The sequence below is a fragment of the Balaenoptera borealis genome (assembly GCF_965194805.1).
Source record: "Balaenoptera borealis genome assembly, chromosome: 13".
Taxonomy (NCBI): domain Eukaryota; kingdom Metazoa; phylum Chordata; class Mammalia; order Artiodactyla; family Balaenopteridae; genus Balaenoptera; species Balaenoptera borealis.
Genome location: NC_138870.1, coordinates 157,739 through 182,650, shown reverse-complemented (window position 1 = coordinate 182,650; position 24,912 = coordinate 157,739).

The following is a 24,912-nucleotide window of genomic DNA, read 5'->3' as shown; positions in this document are numbered from 1 at the left end:
GCCCTTGAACCTGGAGATTTGGGACCCATGGGATGGGTAACAGGCAGTATTACTTTAAAGGCTCTGCGTTTGCTCCCCCAACCTCACCAAACCTCTCAGCCCCGAGAGTGTCCACCCTTATGTCTCCTCCAGCTGTGGGTCTAGATATGGTCAATCCAGGTTGAATCACAGCCCCTGAACGAAGTTTGTAAGAATTTCTCTCTCTTTCACTGTCTTTGTTTCACGGGTTTTTAAAAGTAATTTATTTTTATAATGGGGTTTAGCTGCTTTTCACGGCTGTGTTTCTGCCGCTTTACACCCACTTGACTCACTTCCAGAGAGATATCAATACATAGGTTTTAAGATTCTTACTAGTCAGATATATTCTTGTGCGGTGAATAGGGGGTGTTGAGTCCAGTTCACTGAGCAAGGAGTAGGTCTTTCTATTACATATTGGGTTTATGGAACGGTATCTGAGCTCATTTGAAACCCTTGTTTTATGCATCATCCCACCCCACCTTTCCCGTTAAGCAGCCATAGTGTTTTTTCTAAACGTGTGACTCTGTTCTGTTTTGTAATTCAGTTCAAGTGTAGCGGTTTTTACATTCCCTCTATAAGTGAGAGCTTATGATAAGTGTCTTTTTCTGTGTGACTTATTTCACTTAGAATCGTCGTAGCTAAAGCCACTCATCATGCTGCTACTAGCCTTATGACATTGATTTCATGGCTGAGTGATATTCCATTGTACATAAGGACCACCACTTCTTTATCCATTTTTCTCTTTCCTGGGATATTTAAGGTGTCATGAAGTGGAGGTTCTTGTCAACAGAGCAGCCCTAAACTTTGGCGTGCCTGTGTCTTGCTGATTTTTAGTTTTCCCAATTTATACGCCCATGAGTGGAAGTGCCCTATGCGCTCTAAGCTGTGTTTTTTCGATGTTTCAGGACACACCGTACACTTCTCCAGAGTGGCTGTTGGCAATTTACATCCCGCCCATCAGCGCAGCAAGGCTCCCATTTCTCCATGGCCTGTTCTGCATTTCTGGTTTTGACACTTTTTTCCGCATGGCCCTTTTGACCGATGGGAAGCGAGACTTCTTTGTAGCGCTGATTTGCCTTTCCAGGTTGCTTGGTTGGCCAAAAAGGGCGTATGCGTTTTTTCCTGAATATATTCAGGAAAAAACGCATACGCCCTTTTTGGCCAAGGGCATCATTGTCGACGTTTTGCCGCTTTTCATGTGCTTTAAAGGCGATTCGAATCGACCTCCTGAAATCTGTTTCCTGCAATTCTGCCTTGCTTTCAAATCCTCTTCGTTGCCTTCCCTCAATATATTTGTGGACGAGAGTTATCATTTATAACTCTGCAGGTTTGTGAATTGCAGTGCCCCTGAGCTCCATTTTTCACCTCGCTTTTTTGGGAGCTGGCCGCAAAAGCGCAGGATTACCTCAGGCCCTATTCTGCTTCCGGGCGGCAGGCTGAGCCTGTGGTTAATTCTTCTTCCTGATGGGAAAATAGAGTGACCTGTGCCTGTCCCAACACCTAGAGCTAGTCTCTCATTGGCTCCCCCTCTTCCCGTTCATCCTCAGGACAAGTTGCAACCTGTACGGAACAGCAGGTTACAGGTGCTGATTCTCCAAGGAGGGAGATTGCTAGTAAAGCGGCTGGAATGGCGAACCCGAGCACAAGGAGATGAGAAATGAGGTGCGTTTTAGAAACCTTTGCCGATCACACGGTGTACCACCTTCTGGGTTTCTCATGCATGTTTTCGAGGTAGGAAGATGCCCTTGAACCTGGAGATTTGGGACCCATGGGATGGGTAACAGGCAGTATTACTTTAAAGGCTCTGCGTTTGCTCCCCCAACCTCACCAAACCTCTCAGCCCCGAGAGTGTCCACCCTTATGTCTCCTCCAGCTGTGGGTCTAGATATGGTCAATCCAGGTTGAATCACAGCCCCTGAACGAAGTTTGTAAGAATTTCTCTCTCTTTCACTGTCTTTGTTTCACGGGTTTTTAAAAGTAATTTATTTTTATAATGGGGTTTAGCTGCTTTTCACGGCTGTGTTTCTGCCGCTTTACACCCACTTGACTCACTTCCAGAGAGATATCAATACATAGGTTTTAAGATTCTTACTAGTCAGATATATTCTTGTGCGGTGAATAGGGGGTGTTGAGTCCAGTTCACTGAGCAAGGAGTAGGTCTTTCTATTACATATTGGGTTTATGGAACGGTATCTGAGCTCATTTGAAACCCTTGTTTTATGCATCACCCCACCTCACCTTTCCCCTTAAGCAGCCATGGTGTGTTTTCTAAACGTGTGACTCTGTTCTGTTTTGTAATTCAGTTCAAGTGTAGCGGTTTTTACATTCCCTCTATAAGTGAGAGCTTATGATAAGTGTCTTTTTCTGTGTGACTTATTTCACTTAGAATCGTCGTAGCTAAAGCCACTCATCATGCTGCTACTAGCCTTATGACATTGATTTCATGGCTGAGTGATATTCCATTGTACATAAGGACCACCACTTCTTTATCCATTTTTCTCTTTCCTGGGATATTTAAGGTGTCATGAAGTGGAGGTTCTTGTCAACAGAGCAGCCCTAAACTTTGGCGTGCCTGTGTCTTGCTGATTTTTAGTTTTCCCAATTTATACGCCCATGAGTGGAAGTGCCCTATGCGCTCTAAGCTGTGTTTTTTCGATGTTTCAGGACACACCGTACACTTCTCCAGAGTGGCTGTTGGCAATTTACATCCCGCCCATCAGCGCAGCAAGGCTCCCATTTCTCCATGGCCTGTTCTGCATTTCTGGTTTTGACACTTTTTTCCGCATGGCCCTTTTGACCGATGGGAAGCGAGACTTCTTTGTAGCGCTGATTTGCCTTTCCAGGTTGCTTGGTTGGCCAAAAAGGGCGTATGCGTTTTTTCCTGAATATATTCAGGAAAAAACGCATACGCCCTTTTTGGCCAAGGGCATCATTGTCGACGTTTTGCCGCTTTTCATGTGCTTTAAAGGCGATTCGAAGCGACCTCCTGAAATCTGTTTCCTGCAATTCTGCCTTGCTTTCAGATCCTCTTCGTTGCCTTCCCTCAATATATTTGTGGACGAGAGTTATCATTTATAACTCTGCAGGTTTGTGAATTGCAGTGCCCCTGAGCTCCATTTTACAACTCGCTTTTTTGGGAGCTGGCGGCAAAAGCGCAGGATTGCCTCAGGCCCTAATCTGCTTCCGGGCGGCAGGCTGAGCCTGTGGTTAATTCTTCTTCCTGATGGGAAAATAGAGTGACCTGTGCCTGTCCCAACACCTAGAGCTAGTCTCTCATTGGCTCACCCTCTTCCCGTTCATCCTCAGGACAAGTTGCAACCTGTACGGAACAGCAGGTTACAGGTGCTGATTCTCCAAGGAGGGAGATTGCTAGTAAAGCGGCTGGAATGGCGAACCCGAGCACAAGGAGATGAGAAATGAGGTGCGTTTTAGAAACCTTTGCCGATCACACGGTGTACCACCTTCTGGGTTTCTCATGCATGTTTTCGAGGTAGGAAGATGCCCTTGAACCTGGAGATTTGGGACCCATGGGATGGGTAACAGGCAGTATTACTTTAAAGGCTCTGCGTTTGCTCCCCCAACCTCACCAAACCTCTCAGCCCCGAGAGTGTCCACCCTTATGTCTCCTCCAGCTGTGGGTCTAGATATGGTCAATCCAGGTTGCATCACAGCCCCTGAACGAAGTTTGTAAGAATTTCTCTCTCTTTCACTGTCTTTGTTTCACGGGTTTTTAAAAGGAATTTATTTTTATAATGGGGTTTAGCTGCTTTTCACGGCTGTGTTTCTGCCGCTTTACACCCACTTGACTCACTTCCAGAGAGATATCAATACATAGGTTTTAAGATTCTTACTAGTCAGATATATTCTTGTGCGGTGAATAGGGGGTGTTGAGTCCAGTTCACTGAGCAAGGAGTAGGTCTTTCTATTACATATTGGGTTTATGGAACGGTATCTGAGCTCATTTGAAACCCTTGTTTTATGCATCATCCCACCCCACCTTTCCCGTTAAGCAGCCATAGTGTTTTTTCTAAACGTGTGACTCTGTTCTGTTTTGTAATTCAGTTCAAGTGTAGCGGTTTTTACATTCCCTCTATAAGTGAGAGCTTATGATAAGTGTCTTTTTCTGTGTGACTTATTTCACTTAGAATCGTCGTAGCTAAAGCCACTCATCATGCTGCTACTAGCCTTATGACATTGATTTCATGGCTGAGTGATATTCCATTGTACATAAGGACCACCACTTCTTTATCCATTTTTCTCTTTCCTGGGATATTTAAGGTGTCATGAAGTGGAGGTTCTTGTCAACAGAGCAGCCCTAAACTTTGGCGTGCCTGTGTCTTGCTGATTTTTAGTTTTCCCAATTTATACGCCCATGAGTGGAAGTGCCCTATGCGCTCTAAGCTGTGTTTTTTCGATGTTTCAGGACACACCGTACACTTCTCCAGAGTGGCTGTTGGCAATTTACATCCCGCCCATCAGCGCAGCAAGGCTCCCATTTCTCCATGGCCTGTTCTGCATTTCTGGTTTTGACACTTTTTTCCGCATGGCCCTTTTGACCGATGGGAAGCGAGACTTCTTTGTAGCGCTGATTTGCCTTTCCAGGTTGCTTGGTTGGCCAAAAAGGGCGTATGCGTTTTTTCCTGAATATATTCAGGAAAAAACGCATACGCCCTTTTTGGCCAAGGGCATCATTGTCGACGTTTTGCCGCTTTTCATGTGCTTTAAAGGCGATTCGAATCGACCTCCTGAAATCTGTTTCCTGCAATTCTGCCTTGCTTTCAAATCCTCTTCGTTGCCTTCCCTCAATATATTTGTGGACGAGAGTTATCATTTATAACTCTGCAGGTTTGTGAATTGCAGTGCCCCTGAGCTCCATTTTTCACCTCGCTTTTTTGGGAGCTGGCCGCAAAAGCGCAGGATTACCTCAGGCCCTATTCTGCTTCCGGGCGGCAGGCTGAGCCTGTGGTTAATTCTTCTTCCTGATGGGAAAATAGAGTGACCTGTGCCTGTCCCAACACCTAGAGCTAGTCTCTCATTGGCTCCCCCTTCTTCCCGTTCATCCTCAGGACAAGTTGCAACCTGTACGGAACAGCAGGTTACAGGTGCTGATTCTCCAAGGAGGGAGATTGCTTGTAAAGCGGCTGGAATGGCGAACCCGAGCACAAGGAGATGAGAAATGAGGTGCGTTTTAGAAACCTTTCCCGATCACACGGTGTACCACGTTCTGGGTTTCTCATGCATGTTTTCGAGGTAGGAAGATGCCCTTGAACCTGGAGATTTGGGACCCATGGGATGGGTAACAGGCAGTATTACTTTAAAGGCTCTGCGTTTGCTCCCCCAACCTCACCAAACCTCTCAGCCCCGAGAGTGTCCACCCTTATGTCTCCTCCAGCTGTGGGTCTAGATATGGTCAATCCAGGTTGCATCACAGCCCCTGAACGAAGTTTGTAAGAATTTCTCTCTCTTTCACTGTCTTTGTTTCACGGGTTTTTAAAAGTAATTTATTTTTATAATGGGGTTTAGCTGCTTTTCACGGCTGTGTTTCTGCCGCTTTACACCCACTTGACTCACTTCCAGAGAGATATCAATACATAGGTTTTAAGATTCTTACTAGTCAGATATATTCTTGTGCGGTGAATAGGGGGTGTTGAGTCCAGTTCACTGAGCAAGGAGTAGGTCTTTCTATTACATATTGGGTTTATGGAACGGTATCTGAGCTCATTTGAAACCCTTGTTTTATGCATCATCCCACCCCACCTTTCCCGTTAAGCAGCCATAGTGTTTTTTCTAAACGTGTGACTCTGTTCTGTTTTGTAATTCAGTTCAAGTGTAGCGGTTTTTACATTCCCTCTATAAGTGAGAGCTTATGATAAGTGTCTTTTTCTGTGTGACTTATTTCACTTAGAATCGTCGTAGCTAAAGCCACTCATCATGCTGCTACTAGCCTTATGACATTGATTTCATGGCTGAGTGATATTCCATTGTACATAAGGACCACCACTTCTTTATCCATTTTTCTCTTTCCTGGGATATTTAAGGTGTCATGAAGTGGAGGTTCTTGTCAACAGAGCAGCCCTAAACTTTGGCGTGCCTGTGTCTTGCTGATTTTTAGTTTTCCCAATTTATACGCCCATGAGTGGAAGTGCCCTATGCGCTCTAAGCTGTGTTTTTTCGATGTTTCAGGACACACCGTACACTTCTCCAGAGTGGCTGTTGGCAATTTACATCCCGCCCATCAGCGCAGCAAGGCTCCCATTTCTCCATGGCCTGTTCTGCATTTCTGGTTTTGACACTTTTTTCCGCATGGCCCTTTTGACCGATGGGAAGCGCGACTTCTTTGTAGCGCTGATTTGCCTTTCCAGGTTGCTTGGTTGGCCAAAAAGGGCGTATGCGTTTTTTCCTGAATATATTCAGGAAAAAACGCATACGCCCTTTTTGGCCAAGGGCATCATTGTCGACGTTTTGCCGCTTTTCATGTGCTTTAAAGGCGATTCGAATCGACCTCCTGAAATCTGTTTCCTGCAATTCTGCCTTGCTTTCAAATCCTCTTCGTTGCCTTCCCTCAATATATTTGTGGACGAGAGTTATCATTTATAACTCTGCAGGTTTGTGAATTGCAGTGCCCCTGAGCTCCATTTTTCACCTCGCTTTTTTGGGAGCTGGCCGCAAAAGCGCAGGATTACCTCAGGCCCTATTCTGCTTCCGGGCGGCAGGCTGAGCCTGTGGTTAATTCTTCTTCCTGATGGGAAAATAGAGTGACCTGTGCCTGTCCCAACACCTAGAGCTAGTCTCTCATTGGCTCCCCCTTCTTCCCGTTCATCCTCAGGACAAGTTGCAACCTGTACGGAACAGCAGGTTACAGGTGCTGATTCTCCAAGGAGGGAGATTGCTAGTAAAGCGGCTGGAATGGCGAACCCGAGCACAAGGAGATGAGAAATGAGGTGCGTTTTAGAAACCTTTCCCGATCACACGGTGTACCACCTTCTGGGTTTCTCATGCATGTTTTCGAGGTAGGAAGATGCCCTTGAACCTGGAGATTTGGGACCCATGGGATGGGTAACAGGCAGTATTACTTTAAAGGCTCTGCGTTTGCTCCCCCAACCTCACCAAACCTCTCAGCCCCGAGAGTGTCCACCCTTATGTCTCCTCCAGCTGTGGGTCTAGATATGGTCAATCCAGGTTGCATCACAGCCCCTGAACGAAGTTTGTAAGAATTTCTCTCTCTTTCACTGTCTTTGTTTCACGGGTTTTTAAAAGTAATTTATTTTTATAATGGGGTTTAGCTGCTTTTCACGGCTGTGTTTCTGCCGCTTTACACCCACTTGACTCACTTCCAGAGAGATATCAATACATAGGTTTTAAGATTCTTACTAGTCAGATATATTCTTGTGCGGTGAATAGGGGGTGTTGAGTCCAGTTCACTGAGCAAGGAGTAGGTCTTTCTATTACATATTGGGTTTATGGAACGGTATCTGAGCTCATTTGAAACCCTTGTTTTATGCATCATCCCACCCCACCTTTCCCGTTAAGCAGCCATAGTGTTTTTTCTAAACGTGTGACTCTGTTCTGTTTTGTAATTCAGTTCAAGTGTAGCGGTTTTTACATTCCCTCTATAAGTGAGAGCTTATGATAAGTGTCTTTTTCTGTGTGACTTATTTCACTTAGAATCGTCGTAGCTAAAGCCACTCATCATGCTGCTACTAGCCTTATGACATTGATTTCATGGCTGAGTGATATTCCATTGTACATAAGGACCACCACTTCTTTATCCATTTTTCTCTTTCCTGGGATATTTAAGGTGTCATGAAGTGGAGGTTCTTGTCAACAGAGCAGCCCTAAACTTTGGCGTGCCTGTGTCTTGCTGATTTTTAGTTTTCCCAATTTATACGCCCATGAGTGGAAGTGCCCTATGCGCTCTAAGCTGTGTTTTTTCGATGTTTCAGGACACACCGTACACTTCTCCAGAGTGGCTGTTGGCAATTTACATCCCGCCCATCAGCGCAGCAAGGCTCCCATTTCTCCATGGCCTGTTCTGCATTTCTGGTTTTGACACTTTTTTCCGCATGGCCCTTTTGACCGATGGGAAGCGCGACTTCTTTGTAGCGCTGATTTGCCTTTCCAGGTTGCTTGGTTGGCCAAAAAGGGCGTATGCGTTTTTTCCTGAATATATTCAGGAAAAAACGCATACGCCCTTTTTGGCCAAGGGCATCATTGTCGACGTTTTGCCGCTTTTCATGTGCTTTAAAGGCGATTCGAATCGACCTCCTGAAATCTGTTTCCTGCAATTCTGCCTTGCTTTCAAATCCTCTTCGTTGCCTTCCCTCAATATATTTGTGGACGAGAGTTATCATTTATAACTCTGCAGGTTTGTGAATTGCAGTGCCCCTGAGCTCCATTTTTCACCTCGCTTTTTTGGGAGCTGGCCGCAAAAGCGCAGGATTACCTCAGGCCCTATTCTGCTTCCGGGCGGCAGGCTGAGCCTGTGGTTAATTCTTCTTCCTGATGGGAAAATAGAGTGACCTGTGCCTGTCCCAACACCTAGAGCTAGTCTCTCATTGGCTCCCCCTTCTTCCCGTTCATCCTCAGGACAAGTTGCAACCTGTACGGAACAGCAGGTTACAGGTGCTGATTCTCCAAGGAGGGAGATTGCTAGTAAAGCGGCTGGAATGGCGAACCCGAGCACAAGGAGATGAGAAATGAGGTGCGTTTTAGAAACCTTTGCCGATCACACGGTGTACCACGTTCTGGGTTTCTCATGCATGTTTTCGAGGTAGGAAGATGCCCTTGAACCTGGAGATTTGGGACCCATGGGATGGGTAACAGGCAGTATTACTTTAAAGGCTCTGCGTTTGCTCCCCCAACCTCACCAAACCTCTCAGCCCCGAGAGTGTCCACCCTTATGTCTCCTCCAGCTGTGGGTCTAGATATGGTCAATCCAGGTTGCATCACAGCCCCTGAACGAAGTTTGTAAGAATTTCTCTCTCTTTCACTGTCTTTGTTTCACGGGTTTTTAAAAGTAATTTATTTTTATAATATGGTTTAGCTGCTTTTCACGGCTGTGTTTCTGCCGCTTTACACCCACTTGACTCACTTCCAGAGAGATATCAATACATAGGTTTTAAGATTCTTACTAGTCAGATATATTCTTGTGCGGTGAATAGGGGGTGTTGAGTCCAGTTCACTGAGCAAGGAGTAGGTCTTTCTATTACATATTGGGTTTATGGAACGGTATCTGAGCTCATTTGAAACCCTTGTTTTATGCATCACCCCACCTCACCTTTCCCCTTAAGCAGCCATGGTGTGTTTTCTAAACGTGTGACTCTGTTCTGTTTTGTAATTCAGTTCAAGTGTAGCGGTTTTTACATTCCCTCTATAAGTGAGAGCTTATGATAAGTGTCTTTTTCTGTGTGACTTATTTCACTTAGAATCGTCGTAGCTAAAGCCACTCATCATGCTGCTACTAGCCTTATGACATTGATTTCATGGCTGAGTGATATTCCATTGTACATAAGGACCACCACTTCTTTATCCATTTTTCTCTTTCCTGGGATATTTAAGGTGTCATGAAGTGGAGGTTCTTGTCAACAGAGCAGCCCTAAACTTTGGGGTGCCTGTGTCTTGCTGATTTTTAGTTTTCCCAATTTATACGCCCATGAGTGGAAGTGCCCTATGCGCTCTAAGCTGTGTTTTTTCGATGTTTCAGGACACACCGTACACTTCTCCAGAGTGGCTGTTGGCAGTTTACATCCCGCCCATCAGCGCAGCAAGGCTCCCATTTCTCCATGGCCTGTCCTGCATTTCTGGTTTTGACACTTTTTTCCGCATGGCCCTTTTGACCGATGGGAAGCGAGACTTCTTTGTAGCGCTGATTTGCCTTTCCAGGTTGCTTGGTTGGCCAAAAAGGGCGTATGCGTTTTTTCCTGAGTATATTTAGGAAAAAACGCATACGCCCTTTTTGGCCAAGGGCATCATTGTCGACGTTTTGCCGCTTTTCATGTGCTTTAAAGGCGATTCGAATCGACCTCCTGAAATCTGTTTCCTGCAATTCTGCCTTGCTTTCAAATCCTCTTCGTTGCCTTCCCTCAATATATTTGTGGACGAGAGTTATCATTAACAACTCTGCAGGTTTGTGAATTGCAGTGCCCCTGAGCTCCATTTTTCAACTCGCTTTTTTGCGAGCTGGCCGCAAAAGCGCAGGATTGCCTCAGGCCCTATTCTGCTTCCGGGCGGCAGGCTGAGCCTGTGGTTAATTCTTCTTCCTGATGGGAAAATAGAGTGACCTGTGCCTGTCCCAACACCTAGAGCTAGTCTCTCATTGGCTCCCCCTCTTCCCGTTCATCCTCAGGACAAGTTGCAACCTGTACGGAACAGCAGGTTACAGGTGCTGATTCTCCAAGGAGGGAGATTGCTAGTAAAGCGGCTGGAATGGCGAACCCGAGCACAAGGAGATGAGAAATGAGGTGCGTTTTAGAAACCTTTCCCGATCACACGGTGTACCACCTTCTGGGTTTCTCATGCATGTTTTCGAGGTAGGAAGATGCCCTTGAACCTGGAGATTTGGGACCCATGGGATGGGTAACAGGCAGTATTACTTTAAAGGCTCTGCGTTTGCTCCCCCAACCTCACCAAACCTCTCAGCCCCGAGAGTGTCCACCCTTATGTCTCCTCCAGCTGTGGGTCTAGATATGGTCAATCCAGGTTGAATCACAGCCCCTGAACGAAGTTTGTAAGAATTTCTCTCTCTTTCACTGTCTTTGTTTCACGGGTTTTTAAAAGTAATTTATTTTTATAATGGGGTTTAGCTGCTTTTCACGGCTGTGTTTCTGCCGCTTTACACCCACTTGACTCACTTCCAGAGAGATATCAATACATAGGTTTTAAGATTCTTACTAGTCAGATATATTCTTGTGCGGTGAATAGGGGGTGTTGAGTCCAGTTCACTGAGCAAGGAGTAGGTCTTTCTATTACATATTGGGTTTATGGAACGGTATCTGAGCTCATTTGAAACCCTTGTTTTATGCATCACCCCACCTCACCTTTCCCCTTAAGCAGCCATGGTGTGTTTTCTAAACGTGTGACTCTGTTCTGTTTTGTAATTCAGTTCAAGTGTAGCGGTTTTTACATTCCCTCTATAAGTGAGAGCTTATGATAAGTGTCTTTTTCTGTGTGACTTATTTCACTTAGAATCGTCGTAGCTAAAGCCACTCATCATGCTGCTACTAGCCTTATGACATTGATTTCATGGCTGAGTGATATTCCATTGTACATAAGGACCACCACTTCTTTATCCATTTTTCTCTTTCCTGGGATATTTAAGGTGTCATGAAGTGGAGGTTCTTGTCAACAGAGCAGCCCTAAACTTTGGCGTGCCTGTGTCTTGCTGATTTTTAGTTTTCCCAATTTATACGCCCATGAGTGGAAGTGCCCTATGCGCTCTAAGCTGTGTTTTTTCGATGTTTCAGGACACACCGTACACTTCTCCAGAGTGGCTGTTGGCAATTTACATCCCGCCCATCAGCGCAGCAAGGCTCCCATTTCTCCATGGCCTGTCCTGCATTTCTGGTTTTGACACTTTTTTCCGCATGGCCCTTTTGACCGATGGGAAGCGAGACTTCTTTGTAGCGCTGATTTGCCTTTCCAGGTTGCTTGGTTGGCCAAAAAGGGCGTATGCGTTTTTTCCTGAATATATTCAGGAAAAAACGCATACGCCCTTTTTGGCCAAGGGCATCATTGTCGACGTTTTGCCGCTTTTCATGTGCTTTAAAGGCGATTCGAATCGACCTCCTGAAATCTGTTTCCTGCAATTCTGCCTTGCTTTCAAATCCTCTTCGTTGCCTTCCCTCAATATATTTGTGGACGAGAGTTATCATTAACAACTCTGCAGTTTTGTGAATTGCAGTGCCCCTGAGCTCCATTTTTCACCTCGCTTTTTTGGGAGCTGGCCGCAAAAGCGCAGGATTGCCTCAGGCCCTATTCTGGTTCCGGGCGGCAGGCTGAGCCTGTGGTTAATTCTTCTTCCTGATGGGAAAATAGAGTGACCTGTGCCTGTCCCAACACCTAGAGCTAGTCTCTCATTGGCTCCCCCTCTTCCCGTTCATCCTCAGGACAAGTTGCAACCTGTACGGAACAGCAGGTTACAGGTGCTGATTCTCCAAGGAGGGAGATTGCTAGTAAAGCGGCTGGAATGGCGAACCCGAGCACAAGGAGATGAGAAATGAGGTGCGTTTTAGAAACCTTTCCCGATCACACGGTGTACCACCTTCTGGGCTTCTCATGCATGTTTTCGAGGTAGGAAGATGCCCTTGAACCTGGAGATTTGGGACCCATGGGATGGGTAACAGGCAGTATTACTTTAAAGGCTCTGCGTTTGCTCCCCCAACCTCACCAAACCTCTCAGCCCTGAGAGTGTCCACCCTTATGTCTCCTCCAGCTGTGGGTCTAGATATGGTCAATCCAGGTTGCATCACAGCCCCTGAACGAAGTTTGTAAGAATTTCTCTCTCTTTCACTGTCTTTGTTTCACGGGTTTTTGAAAGGAATTTATTTTTATGATGGGGTTTAGCTGCTTTTCACGGCTGTGTTTCTGCCGCTTTACACCCACTTGACTCACTTCCAGAGAGATATCAATACATAGGTTTTAAGATTCTTACTAGTCAGATATATTCTTGTGCGGTGAATAGGGGGTGTTGAGTCCAGTTCACTGAGCAAGGAGTAGGTCTTTCTATTACATATTGGGTTTATGGAACGGTATCTGAGCTCATTTGAAACCCTTGTTTTATGCATCACCCCACCTCACCTTTCCCCTTAAGCAGCCATGGTGTGTTTTCTAAACGTGTGACTCTGTTCTGTTTTGTAATTCAGTTCAAGTGTAGCGGTTTTTACATTCCCTCTATAAGTGAGAGCTTATGATAAGTGTCTTTTTCTGTGTGACTTATTTCACTTAGAATCGTCGTAGCTAAAGCCACTCATCATGCTGCTACTAGCCTTATGACATTGATTTCATGGCTGAGTGATATTCCATTGTACATAAGGACCACCACTTCTTTATCCATTTTTCTCTTTCCTGGGATATTTAAGGTGTCATGAAGTGGAGGTTCTTGTCAACAGAGCAGCCCTAAACTTTGGGGTGCCTGTGTCTTGCTGATTTTTAGTTTTCCCAATTTATACGCCCATGAGTGGAAGTGCCCTATGCGCTCTAAGCTGTGTTTTTTCGATGTTTCAGGACACACCGTACACTTCTCCAGAGTGGCTGTTGGCAATTTACATCCCGCCCATCAGCGTAGCAAGGCTCCCATTTCTCCATGGCCTGTCCTGCATTTCTGGTTTTGACACTTTTTTCCGCATGGCCCTTTTGACCGATGGGAAGCGAGACTTCTTTGTAGCGCTGATTTGCCTTTCCAGGTTGCTTGGTTGGCCAAAAAGGGCGTATGCGTTTTTTCCTGAATATATTCAGGAAAAAACGCATACGCCCTTTTTGGCCAAGGGCATCATTGTCGACGTTTTGCCGCTTTTCATGTGCTTTAAAGGCGATTCGAATCGACCTCCTGAAATCTGTTTCCTGCAATTCGGCCTTGCTTTCAAATCCTCTTCGTTGCCTTCCCTCAATATATTTGTGGACGAGAGTTATCATTAACAACTCTGCAGTTCTGTGAATTGCAGTGCCCCTGAGCTCCATTTTTCACCTCGCTTTTTTGGGAGCTGGCCGCAAAAGCGCAGGATTGCCTCAGGCCCTGTTCTGGTTCCGGGCGGCAGGCTGAGCCTGTGGTTAATTCTTCTTCCTGATGGGAAAATAGAGTGACCTGTGCCTGTCCCAACACCTAGAGCTAGTCTCTCATTGGCTCCCCCTCTTCCCGTTCATCCTCAGGACAAGTTGCAACCTGTACGGAACAGCAGGTTACAGGTGCTGATTCTCCAAGGAGGGAGATTGCTAGTAAAGCGGCTGGAATGGCGAACCCGAGCACAAGGAGATGAGAAATGAGGTGCGTTTTAGAAACCTTTCCCGATCACACGGTGTACCACCTTCTGGGCTTCTCATGCATGTTTTCGAGGTAGGAAGATGCCCTTGAACCTGGAGATTTGGGACCCATGGGATGGGTAACAGGCAGTATTACTTTAAAGGCTCTGCGTTTGCTCCCCCAACCTCACCAAACCTCTCAGCCCCGAGAGTGTCCACCCTTATGTCTCCTCCAGCTGTGGGTCTAGATATGGTCAATCCAGGTTGCATCACAGCCCCTGAACGAAGTTTGTAAGAATTTCTCTCTCTTTCACTGTCTTTGTTTCACGGGTTTTTGAAAGGAATTTATTTTTATAATGGGGTATAGCTGCTTTTCACGGCTGTGTTTCTGCCGCTTTACACCCACTTGACTCACTTCCAGAGAGATATCAATACATAGGTTTTAAGATTCTTACTAGTCAGATATATTCTTGTGCGGTGAATAGGGGGTGTTGAGTCCAGTTCACTGAGCAAGGAGTAGGTCTTTCTATTACATATTGGGTTTATGGAACGGTATCTGAGCTCATTTGAAACCCTTGTTTTATGCATCACCCCACCTCACCTTTCCCCTTAAGCAGCCATGGTGTGTTTTCTAAACGTGTGACTCTGTTCTGTTTTGTAATTCAGTTCAAGTGTAGCGGTTTTTACATTCCCTCTATAAGTGAGAGCTTATGATAAGTGTCTTTTTCTGTGTGACTTATTTCACTTAGAATCGTCGTAGCTAAAGCCACTCATCATGCTGCTACTAGCCTTATGACATTGATTTCATGGCTGAGTGATATTCCATTGTACATAAGGACCACCACTTCTTTATCCATTTTTCTCTTTCCTGGGATATTTAAGGTGTCATGAAGTGGAGGTTCTTGTCAACAGAGCAGCCCTAAACTTTGGGGTGCCTGTGTCTTGCTGATTTTTAGTTTTCCCAATTTATACGCCCATGAGTGGAAGTGCCCTATGCGCTCTAAGCTGTGTTTTTTCGATGTTTCAGGACACACCGTACACTTCTCCAGAGTGGCTGTTGGCAATTTACATCCCGCCCATCAGCGTAGCAAGGCTCCCATTTCTCCATGGCCTGTCCTGCATTTCTGGTTTTGACACTTTTTTCCGCATGGCCCTTTTGACCGATGGGAAGCGAGACTTCTTTGTAGCGCTGATTTGCCTTTCCAGGTTGCTTGGTTGGCCAAAAAGGGCGTATGCGTTTTTTCCTGAATATATTCAGGAAAAAACGCATACGCCCTTTTTGGCCAAGGGCATCATTGTCGACGTTTTGCCGCTTTTCATGTGCTTTAAAGGCGATTCGAATCGACCTCCTGAAATCTGTTTCCTGCAATTCGGCCTTGCTTTCAAATCCTCTTCGTTGCCTTCCCTCAATATATTTGTGGACGAGAGTTATCATTAACAACTCTGCAGTTCTGTGAATTGCAGTGCCCCTGAGCTCCATTTTTCACCTCGCTTTTTTGGGAGCTGGCCGCAAAAGCGCAGGATTGCCTCAGGCCCTGTTCTGGTTCCGGGCGGCAGGCTGAGCCTGTGGTTAATTCTTCTTCCTGATGGGAAAATAGAGTGACCTGTGCCTGTCCCAACACCTAGAGCTAGTCTCTCATTGGCTCCCCCTCTTCCCGTTCATCCTCAGGACAAGTTGCAACCTGTACGGAACAGCAGGTTACAGGTGCTGATTCTCCAAGGAGGGAGATTGCTAGTAAAGCGGCTGGAATGGCGAACCCGAGCACAAGGAGATGAGAAATGAGGTGCGTTTTAGAAACCTTTCCCGATCACACGGTGTACCACCTTCTGGGCTTCTCATGCATGTTTTCGAGGTAGGAAGATGCCCTTGAACCTGGAGATTTGGGACCCATGGGATGGGTAACAGGCAGTATTACTTTAAAGGCTCTGCGTTTGCTCCCCCAACCTCACCAAACCTCTCAGCCCCGAGAGTGTCCACCCTTATGTCTCCTCCAGCTGTGGGTCTAGATATGGTCAATCCAGGTTGCATCACAGCCCCTGAACGAAGTTTGTAAGAATTTCTCTCTCTTTCACTGTCTTTGTTTCACGGGTTTTTGAAAGGAATTTATTTTTATAATGGGGTATAGCTGCTTTTCACGGCTGTGTTTCTGCCGCTTTACACCCACTTGACTCACTTCCAGAGAGATATCAATACATAGGTTTTAAGATTCTTACTAGTCAGATATATTCTTGTGCGGTGAATAGGGGGTGTTGAGTCCAGTTCACTGAGCAAGGAGTAGGTCTTTCTATTACATATTGGGTTTATGGAACGGTATCTGAGCTCATTTGAAACCCTTGTTTTATGCATCACCCCACCTCACCTTTCCCCTTAAGCAGCCATGGTGTGTTTTCTAAACGTGTGACTCTGTTCTGTTTTGTAATTCAGTTCAAGTGTAGCGGTTTTTACATTCCCTCTATAAGTGAGAGCTTATGATAAGTGTCTTTTTCTGTGTGACTTATTTCACTTAGAATCGTCGTAGCTAAAGCCACTCATCATGCTGCTACTAGCCTTATGACATTGATTTCATGGCTGAGTGATATTCCATTGTACATAAGGACCACCACTTCTTTATCCATTTTTCTCTTTCCTGGGATATTTAAGGTGTCATGAAGTGGAGGTTCTTGTCAACAGAGCAGCCCTAAACTTAGGCGTGCCTGTGTCTTGCTGATTTTTAGTTTTCCCAATTTATACGCCCATGAGTGGAAGTGCCCTATGCGCTCTAAGCTGTGTTTTTTCGATGTTTCAGGACACACCGTACACTTCTCCAGAGTGGCTGTTGGCAATTTACATCCCGCCCATCAGCGCAGCAAGGCTCCCATTTCTCCATGGCCTGTCCTGCATTTCTGGTTTTGACACTTTTTTCCGCATGGCCCTTTTGACCGATGGGAAGCGAGACTTCTTTGTAGCGCTGATTTGCCTTTCCAGGTTGCTTGGTTGGCCAAAAAGGGCGTATGCGTTTTTTCCTGAATATATTCAGGAAAAAACGCATACGCCCTTTTTGGCCAAGGGCATCATTGTCGACGTTTTGCCGCTTTTCATGTGCTTTAAAGGCGATTCGAATCGACCTCCTGAAATCTGTTTCCTGCAATTCGGCCTTGCTTTCAAATCCTCTTCGTTGCCTTCCCTCAATATATTTGTGGACGAGAGTTATCATTTATACCTCTGCAGGTTTGTGAATTGCAGTGCCCCTGAGCTCCATTTTACAACTCGCTTTTTTGGGAGCTGGCTGCAAAAGCGCAGGATTGCCTCAGGCCCTATTCTGGTTCCGGGCGGCAGGCTGAGCCTGTGGTTAATTCTTCTTCCTGATGGAAAAATAGAGTGACCTGTGCCTGTCCCAACACCTAGAGCTAGTCTCTCATTGGCTCCCCCTCTTCCCGTTCATCCTCAGGACAAGTTGCAACCTGTACGGAACAGCAGGTTACAGGTGCTGATTCTCCAAGGAGGGAGATTGCTAGTAAAGCGGCTGGAATGGCGAACCCGAGCACAAGGAGATGAGAAATGAGGTGCGTTTTAGAAACCTTTCCCGATCACACGGTGTACCACCTTCTGGGCTTCTCATGCATGTTTTCGAGGTAGGAAGATGCCCTTGAACCTGGAGATTTGGGACCCATGGGATGGGTAACAGGCAGTATTACTTTAAAGGCTCTGCGTTTGCTCCCCCAACCTCACCAAACCTCTCAGCCCCGAGAGTGTCCACCCTTATGTCTCATCCAGCTGTGGGTCTAGATATGGTCAATCCAGGTTGCATCACAGCCCCTGAACGAAGTTTGTAAGAATTTCTCTCTCTTTCACTGTCTTTGTTTCACGGGTTTTTGAAAGGAATTTATTTTTATAATGGGGTATAGCTGCTTTTCACGGCTGTGTTTCTGCCGCTTTACACCCACTTGACTCACTTCCAGAGAGATATCAATACATAGGTTTTAAGATTCTTACTAGTCAGATATATTCTTGTGCGGTGAATAGGGGGTGTTGAGTCCAGTTCACTGAGCAAGGAGTAGGTCTTTCTATTACATATTGGGTTTATGGAACGGTATCTGAGCTCATTTGAAACCCTTGTTTTATGCATCACCCCACCTCACCTTTCCCCTTAAGCAGCCATGGTGTGTTTTCTAAACGTGTGACTCTGTTCTGTTTTGTAATTCAGTTCAAGTGTAGCGGTTTTTACATTCCCTCTATAAGTGAGAGCTTATGATAAGTGTCTTTTTCTGTGTGACTTATTTCACTTAGAATCGTCGTAGCTAAAGCCACTCATCATGCTGCTACTAGCCTTATGACATTGATTTCATGGCTGAGTGATATTCCATTGTACATAAGGACCACCACTTCTTTATCCATTTTTCTCTTTCCTGGGATATTTAAGGTGTCATGAAGTGGAGGTTCTTGTCAACAGAGCAGCCCTAAACTTTGGGGTGCCTGTGTCTTGCTGATTTTTAGTTTTCCCAATTTATACGCCCATGAGTGGAAGTGCCCTATGCGCTCTAAGCTGTGTTTTTTCGATGTTTCAGGACACACCGTACACTTCTCCAGAGTGGCTGTTGGCAATTTACATCCCGCCCATCAGCGTAGCAAGGCTCCCATTTCTCCATGGCCTGTCCTGCATTTCTGGTTTTGACACTTTTTTCCGCATGGCCCTTTTGACCGATGGGAAGCGAGACTTCTTTGTAGCGCTGATTTGCCTTTCCAGGTTGCTTGGTTGGCCAAAAAGGGCGTATGCGTTTTTTCCTGAATATATTCAGGAAAAAACGCATACGCCCTTTTTGGCCAAGGGCATCATTGTCGACGTTTTGCCGCTTTTCATGTGCTTTAAAGGCGATTCGAATCGACCTCCTGAAATCTGTTTCCTGCAATTCTGCCTTGCTTTCAAATCCTCTTCGTTGCCTTCCCTCAATATATTTGTGGACGAGAGTTATCATTAACAACTCTGCAGTTTTGTGAATTGCAGTGCCCCTGAGCTCCATTTTTCACCTCGCTTTTTTGGGAGCTGGCCGCAAAAGCGCAGGATTGCCTCAGGCCCTGTTCTGGTTCCGGGCGGCAGGCTGAGCCTGTGGTTAATTCTTCTTCCTGATGGGAAAATAGAGTGACCTGTGCCTGTCCCAACACCTAGAGCTAGTCTCTCATTGGCTCACCCTCTTCCCGTTCATCCTCAGGACAAGTTGCAACCTGTACGGAACAGCAGGTTACAGGTGCTGATTCTCCAAGGAGGGAGATTGCTAGTAAAGCGGCTGGAATGGCGAACCCGAGCACAAGGAGATGAGAAATGAGGTGCGTTTTAGAAACCTTTCCCGATCACACGGTGTACCACCTTCTGGGCTTCTCATGCATGTTTTCGAGGTAGGAAGATGCCCTTGAACCTGGAGATTTGGGACCCATGGGATGGGTAACAGGCAGTATTACTTTAAAGGCTCTGCGTTTGCTCCCCCAACCTCACCAAACCTCTCAGCCCTGAGAGTGTCCACCCTTATGTCTCATCCAGCTGTGGGTCTAGATATGGTCAATCCAGGTTGCATCACAGCCCCTGAACGAAGTTTGTAAGAATTTCTCTCTCTTTCACTGTCTTTGTTTCACGGGTTTTTGAAAGGAATTTATTTTTATAATGGGGTATAGCTGCTTTTCACGGCTGTGTTTCTGCCGCTTTACACCCACTTGACTCACTTCCAGAGAGATATCAATACATAGGTTTTAAGATTCTTACTAGTCAGATATATTCTTGTGCGGTGAATAGGGGGTGTTGAGTCCAGTTCACTGAGCAAGGAGTAGGTCTTTCTATTACATATTGGGTTTATGGAACGGTATCTGAGCTCATTTGAAACCCTTGTTTTATGCATCACCCCACCTCACCTTTCCCCTTAAGCAGCCATGGTGTGTTTTCTAAACGTGTGACTCTGTTCTGTTTTGTAATTCAGTTCAAGTGTAGCGGTTTTTACATTCCCTCTATAAGTGAGAGCTTATGATAAGTGTCTTTTTCTGTGTGACTTATTTCACTTAGAATCGTCGTAGCTAAAGCCACTCATCATGCTGCTACTAGCCTTATGACATTGATTTCATGGCTGAGTGATATTCCATTGTACATAAGGACCACCACTTCTTTATCCATTTTTCTCTTTCCTGGGATATTTAAGGTGTCATGAAGTGGAGGTTCTTGTCAACAGAGCAGCCCTAAACTTAGGCGTGCCTGTGTCTTGCTGATTTTTAGTTTTCCCAATTTATACGCCCATGAGTGGAAGTGCCCTATGCGCTCTAAGCTGTGTTTTTTCGATGTTTCAGGACACACCGTACACTTCTCCAGAGTGGCTGTTGGCAATTTACATCCCGCCCATCAGCGTAGCAAGGCTCCCATTTCTCCATGGCCTGTCCTGCATTTCTGGTTTTGACACTTTTTTCCGCATGGCCCTTTTGACCGATGGGAAGCGAGACTTCTTTGTAGCGCTGATTTGCCTTTCCAGGTTGCTTGGTTGGCCAAAAAGGGCGTATGCGTTTTTTCCTGAATATATTCAGGAAAAAACGCATACGCCCTTTTTGGCCAAGGGCATCATTGTCGACGTTTTGCCGCTTTTCATGTGCTTTAAAGGCGATTCGAATCGACCTCCTGAAATCTGTTTCCTGCAATTCGGCCTTGCTTTCAAATCCTCTTCGTTGCCTTCCCTCAATATATTTGTGGACGAGAGTTATCATTTATACCTCTGCAGGTTTGTGAATTGCAGTGCCCCTGAGCTCCATTTTACAACTCGCTTTTTTGGGAGCTGGCCGCAAAAGCGCAGGATTGCCTCAGGCCCTATTCTGGTTCCGGGCGGCAGGCTGAGCCTGTGGTTAATTCTTCTTCCTGATGGGAAAATAGAGTGACCTGTGCCTGTCCCAACACCTAGAGCTAGTCTCTCATTGGCTCCCCCTCTTCCCGTTCATCCTCAGGACAAGTTGCAACCTGTACGGAACAGCAGGTTACAGGTGCTGATTCTCCAAGGAGGGAGATTGCTAGTAAAGCGGCTGGAATGGCGAACCCGAGCACAAGGAGATGAGAAATGAGGTGCGTTTTAGAAACCTTTCCCGATCACACGGTGTACCACCTTCTGGGCTTCTCATGCATGTTTTCGAGGTAGGAAGATGCCCTTGAACCTGGAGATTTGGGACCCATGGGATGGGTAACAGGCAGTATTACTTTAAAGGCTCTGCGTTTGCTCCCCCAACCTCACCAAACCTCTCAGCCCCGAGAGTGTCCACCCTTATGTCTCCTCCAGCTGTGGGTCTAGATATGGTCAATCCAGGTTGCATCACAGCCCCTGAACGAAGTTTGTAAGAATTTCTCTCTCTTTCACTGTCTTTGTTTCACGGGTTTTTGAAAGGAATTTATTTTTATAATGGGGTATAGCTGCTTTTCACGGCTGTGTTTCTGCCGCTTTACACCCACTTGACTCACTTCCAGAGAGATATCAATACATAGGTTTTAAGATTCTTACTAGTCAGATATATTCTTGTGCGGTGAATAGGGGGTGTTGAGTCCAGTTCACTGAGCAAGGAGTAGGTCTTTCTATTACATATTGGGTTTATGGAACGGTATCTGAGCTCATTTGAAACCCTTGTTTTATGCATCACCCCACCTCACCTTTCCCCTTAAGCAGCCATGGTGTGTTTTCTAAACGTGTGACTCTGTTCTGTTTTGTAATTCAGTTCAAGTGTAGCGGTTTTTACATTCCCTCTATAAGTGAGAGCTTATGATAAGTGTCTTTTTCTGTGTGACTTATTTCACTTAGAATCGTCGTAGCTAAAGCCACTCATCATGCTGCTACTAGCCTTATGACATTGATTTCATGGCTGAGTGATATTCCATTGTACATAAGGACCACCACTTCTTTATCCATTTTTCTCTTTCCTGGGATATTTAAGGTGTCATGAAGTGGAGGTTCTTGTCAACAGAGCAGCCCTAAACTTTGGGGTGCCTGTGTCTTGCTGATTTTTAATTTTCCCAATTTATACGCCCATGAGTGGAAGTGCCCTATGCGCTCTAAGCTGTGTTTTTTCGATGTTTCAGGACACACCGTACACTTCTCCAGAGTGGCTGTTGGCAATTTACATCCCGCCCATCAGCGTAGCAAGGCTCCCATTTCTCCATGGCCTGTCCTGCATTTCTGGTTTTGACACTTTTTTCCGCATGGCCCTTTTGACCGATGGGAAGCGAGACTTCTTTGTAGCGCTGATTTGCCTTTCCAGGTTGCTTGGTTGGCCAAAAAGGGCGTATGCGTTTTTTCCTGAATATATTCAGGAAAAAACGCATACGCCCTTTTTGGCCAAGGGCATCATTGTCGACGTTTTGCCGCTTTTCATGTGCTTTAAAGGCGATTCGAATCGACCTCCTGAAATCTGTTTCCTGCAATTCTGCCTTGCTTTCAAATCCTCTTCGTTGCCTTCCCTCAATATATTTGTGGACGAGAGTTATCATTAACAACTCTGCAGTTTTGTGAATTGCAGTGCCCCTGAGCTCCATTTTTCACCTCGCTTTTTTGGGAGCTGGCCGCAAAAGCGCAGGATTGCCTCAGGCCCTGTTCTGGTTCCGGGCGGCAGGCTGAGCCTGTGGTTAATTCTTCTTCCTGATGGGAAAATAGAGTGACCTGTGCCTGTCCCAACACCTAGAGCTAGTCTCTCATTGGCTCACCCTCTTCCCGTTCATCCTCAGGACAAGTTGCAACCTGTACGGAACAGCAGGTTACAGGTGCTGATTCTCCAAGGAGGGAGATTGCTAGTAAAGCGGCTGGAATGGCGAACCCGAGCACAAGGAGATGAGAAATGAGGTGCGTTTTAGAAACCTTTCCCGATCACACGGTGTACCACCTTCTGGGCTTCTCATGCATGTTTTCGAGGTAGGAAGATGCCCTTGAACCTGGAGATTTGGGACCCATGGGATGGGTAACAGGCAGTATTACTTTAAAGGCTCTGCGTTTGCTCCCCCAACCTCACCAAACCTCTCAGCCCTGAGAGTGTCCACCCTTATGTCTCATCCAGCTGTGGGTCTAGATATGGTCAATCCAGGTTGCATCACAGCCCCTGAACGAAGTTTGTAAGAATTTCTCTCTCTTTCACTGTCTTTGTTTCACGGGTTTTTGAAAGGAATTTATTTTTATAATGGGGTATAGCTGCTTTTCACGGCTGTGTTTCTGCCGCTTTACACCCACTTGACTCACTTCCAGAGAGATATCAATACATAGGTTTTAAGATTCTTACTAGTCAGATATATTCTTGTGCGGTGAATAGGGGGTGTTGAGTCCAGTTCACTGAGCAAGGAGTAGGTCTTTCTATTACATATTGGGTTTATGGAACGGTATCTGAGCTCATTTGAAACCCTTGTTTTATGCATCACCCCACCTCACCTTTCCCCTTAAGCAGCCATGGTGTGTTTTCTAAACGTGTGACTCTGTTCTGTTTTGTAATTCAGTTCAAGTGTAGCGGTTTTTACATTCCCTCTATAAGTGAGAGCTTATGATAAGTGTCTTTTTCTGTGTGACTTATTTCACTTAGAATCGTCGTAGCTAAAGCCACTCATCATGCTGCTACTAGCCTTATGACATTGATTTCATGGCTGAGTGATATTCCATTGTACATAAGGACCACCACTTCTTTATCCATTTTTCTCTTTCCTGGGATATTTAAGGTGTCATGAAGTGGAGGTTCTTGTCAACAGAGCAGCCCTAAACTTTGGGGTGCCTGTGTCTTGCTGATTTTTAGTTTTCCCAATTTATACGCCCATGAGTGGAAGTGCCCTATGCGCTCTAAGCTGTGTTTTTTCGATGTTTCAGGACACACCGTACACTTCTCCAGAGGGGCTGTTGGCAATTTACATCCCGCCCATCAGCGTAGCAAGGCTCCCATTTCTCCATGGCCTGTCCTGCATTTCTGGTTTTGACACTTTTTTCCGCATGGCCCTTTTGACCGATGGGAAGCGAGACTTCTTTGTAGCGCTGATTTGCCTTTCCAGGTTGCTTGGTTGGCCAAAAAGGGCGTATGCGTTTTTTCCTGAATATATTCAGGAAAAAACGCATACGCCCTTTTTGGCCAAGGGCATCATTGTCGACGTTTTGCCGCTTTTCATGTGCTTTAAAGGCGATTCGAATCGACCTCCTGAAATCTGTTTCCTGCAATTCGGCCTTGCTTTCAAATCCTCTCCGTTGCCTTCCCTCAATATATTTGTGGACGATAGTTATCATTAACAACTCTGCAGTTTTGTGAATTGCAGTGCCCCTGAGCTCCATTTTTCACCTCGCTTTTTTGGGAGCTGGCCGCAAAAGCGCAGGATTGCCTCAGGCCCTATTCTGGTTCCGGGCGGCAGGCTGAGCCTGTGGTTAATTCTTCTTCCTGATGGGAAAATAGAGTGACCTGTGCCTGTCCCAACACCTAGAGCTAGTCTCTCATTGGCTCCCCCTCTTCCCGTTCATCCTCAGGACAAGTTGCAACCTGTACGGAACAGCAGGTTACAGGTGCTGATTCTCCAAGGAGGGAGATTGCTAGTAAAGCGGCTGGAATGGCGAACCCGAGCACAAGGAGATGAGAAATGAGGTGCGTTTTAGAAACCTTTCCCGATCACACGGTGTACCACCTTCTGGGCTTCTCATGCATGTTTTCGAGGTAGGAAGATGCCCTTGAACCTGGAGATTTGGGACCCATGGGATGGGTAACAGGCAGTATTACTTTAAAGGCTCTGCGTTTGCTCCCCCAACCTCACCAAACCTCTCAGCCCCGAGAGTGTCCACCCTTATGTCTCATCCAGCTGTGGGTCTAGATATGGTCAATCCAGGTTGCATCACAGCCCCTGAACGAAGTTTGTAAGAATTTCTCTCTCTTTCACTGTCTTTGTTTCACGGGTTTTTGAAAGGAATTTATTTTTATAATGGGGTATAGCTGCTTTTCACGGCTGTGTT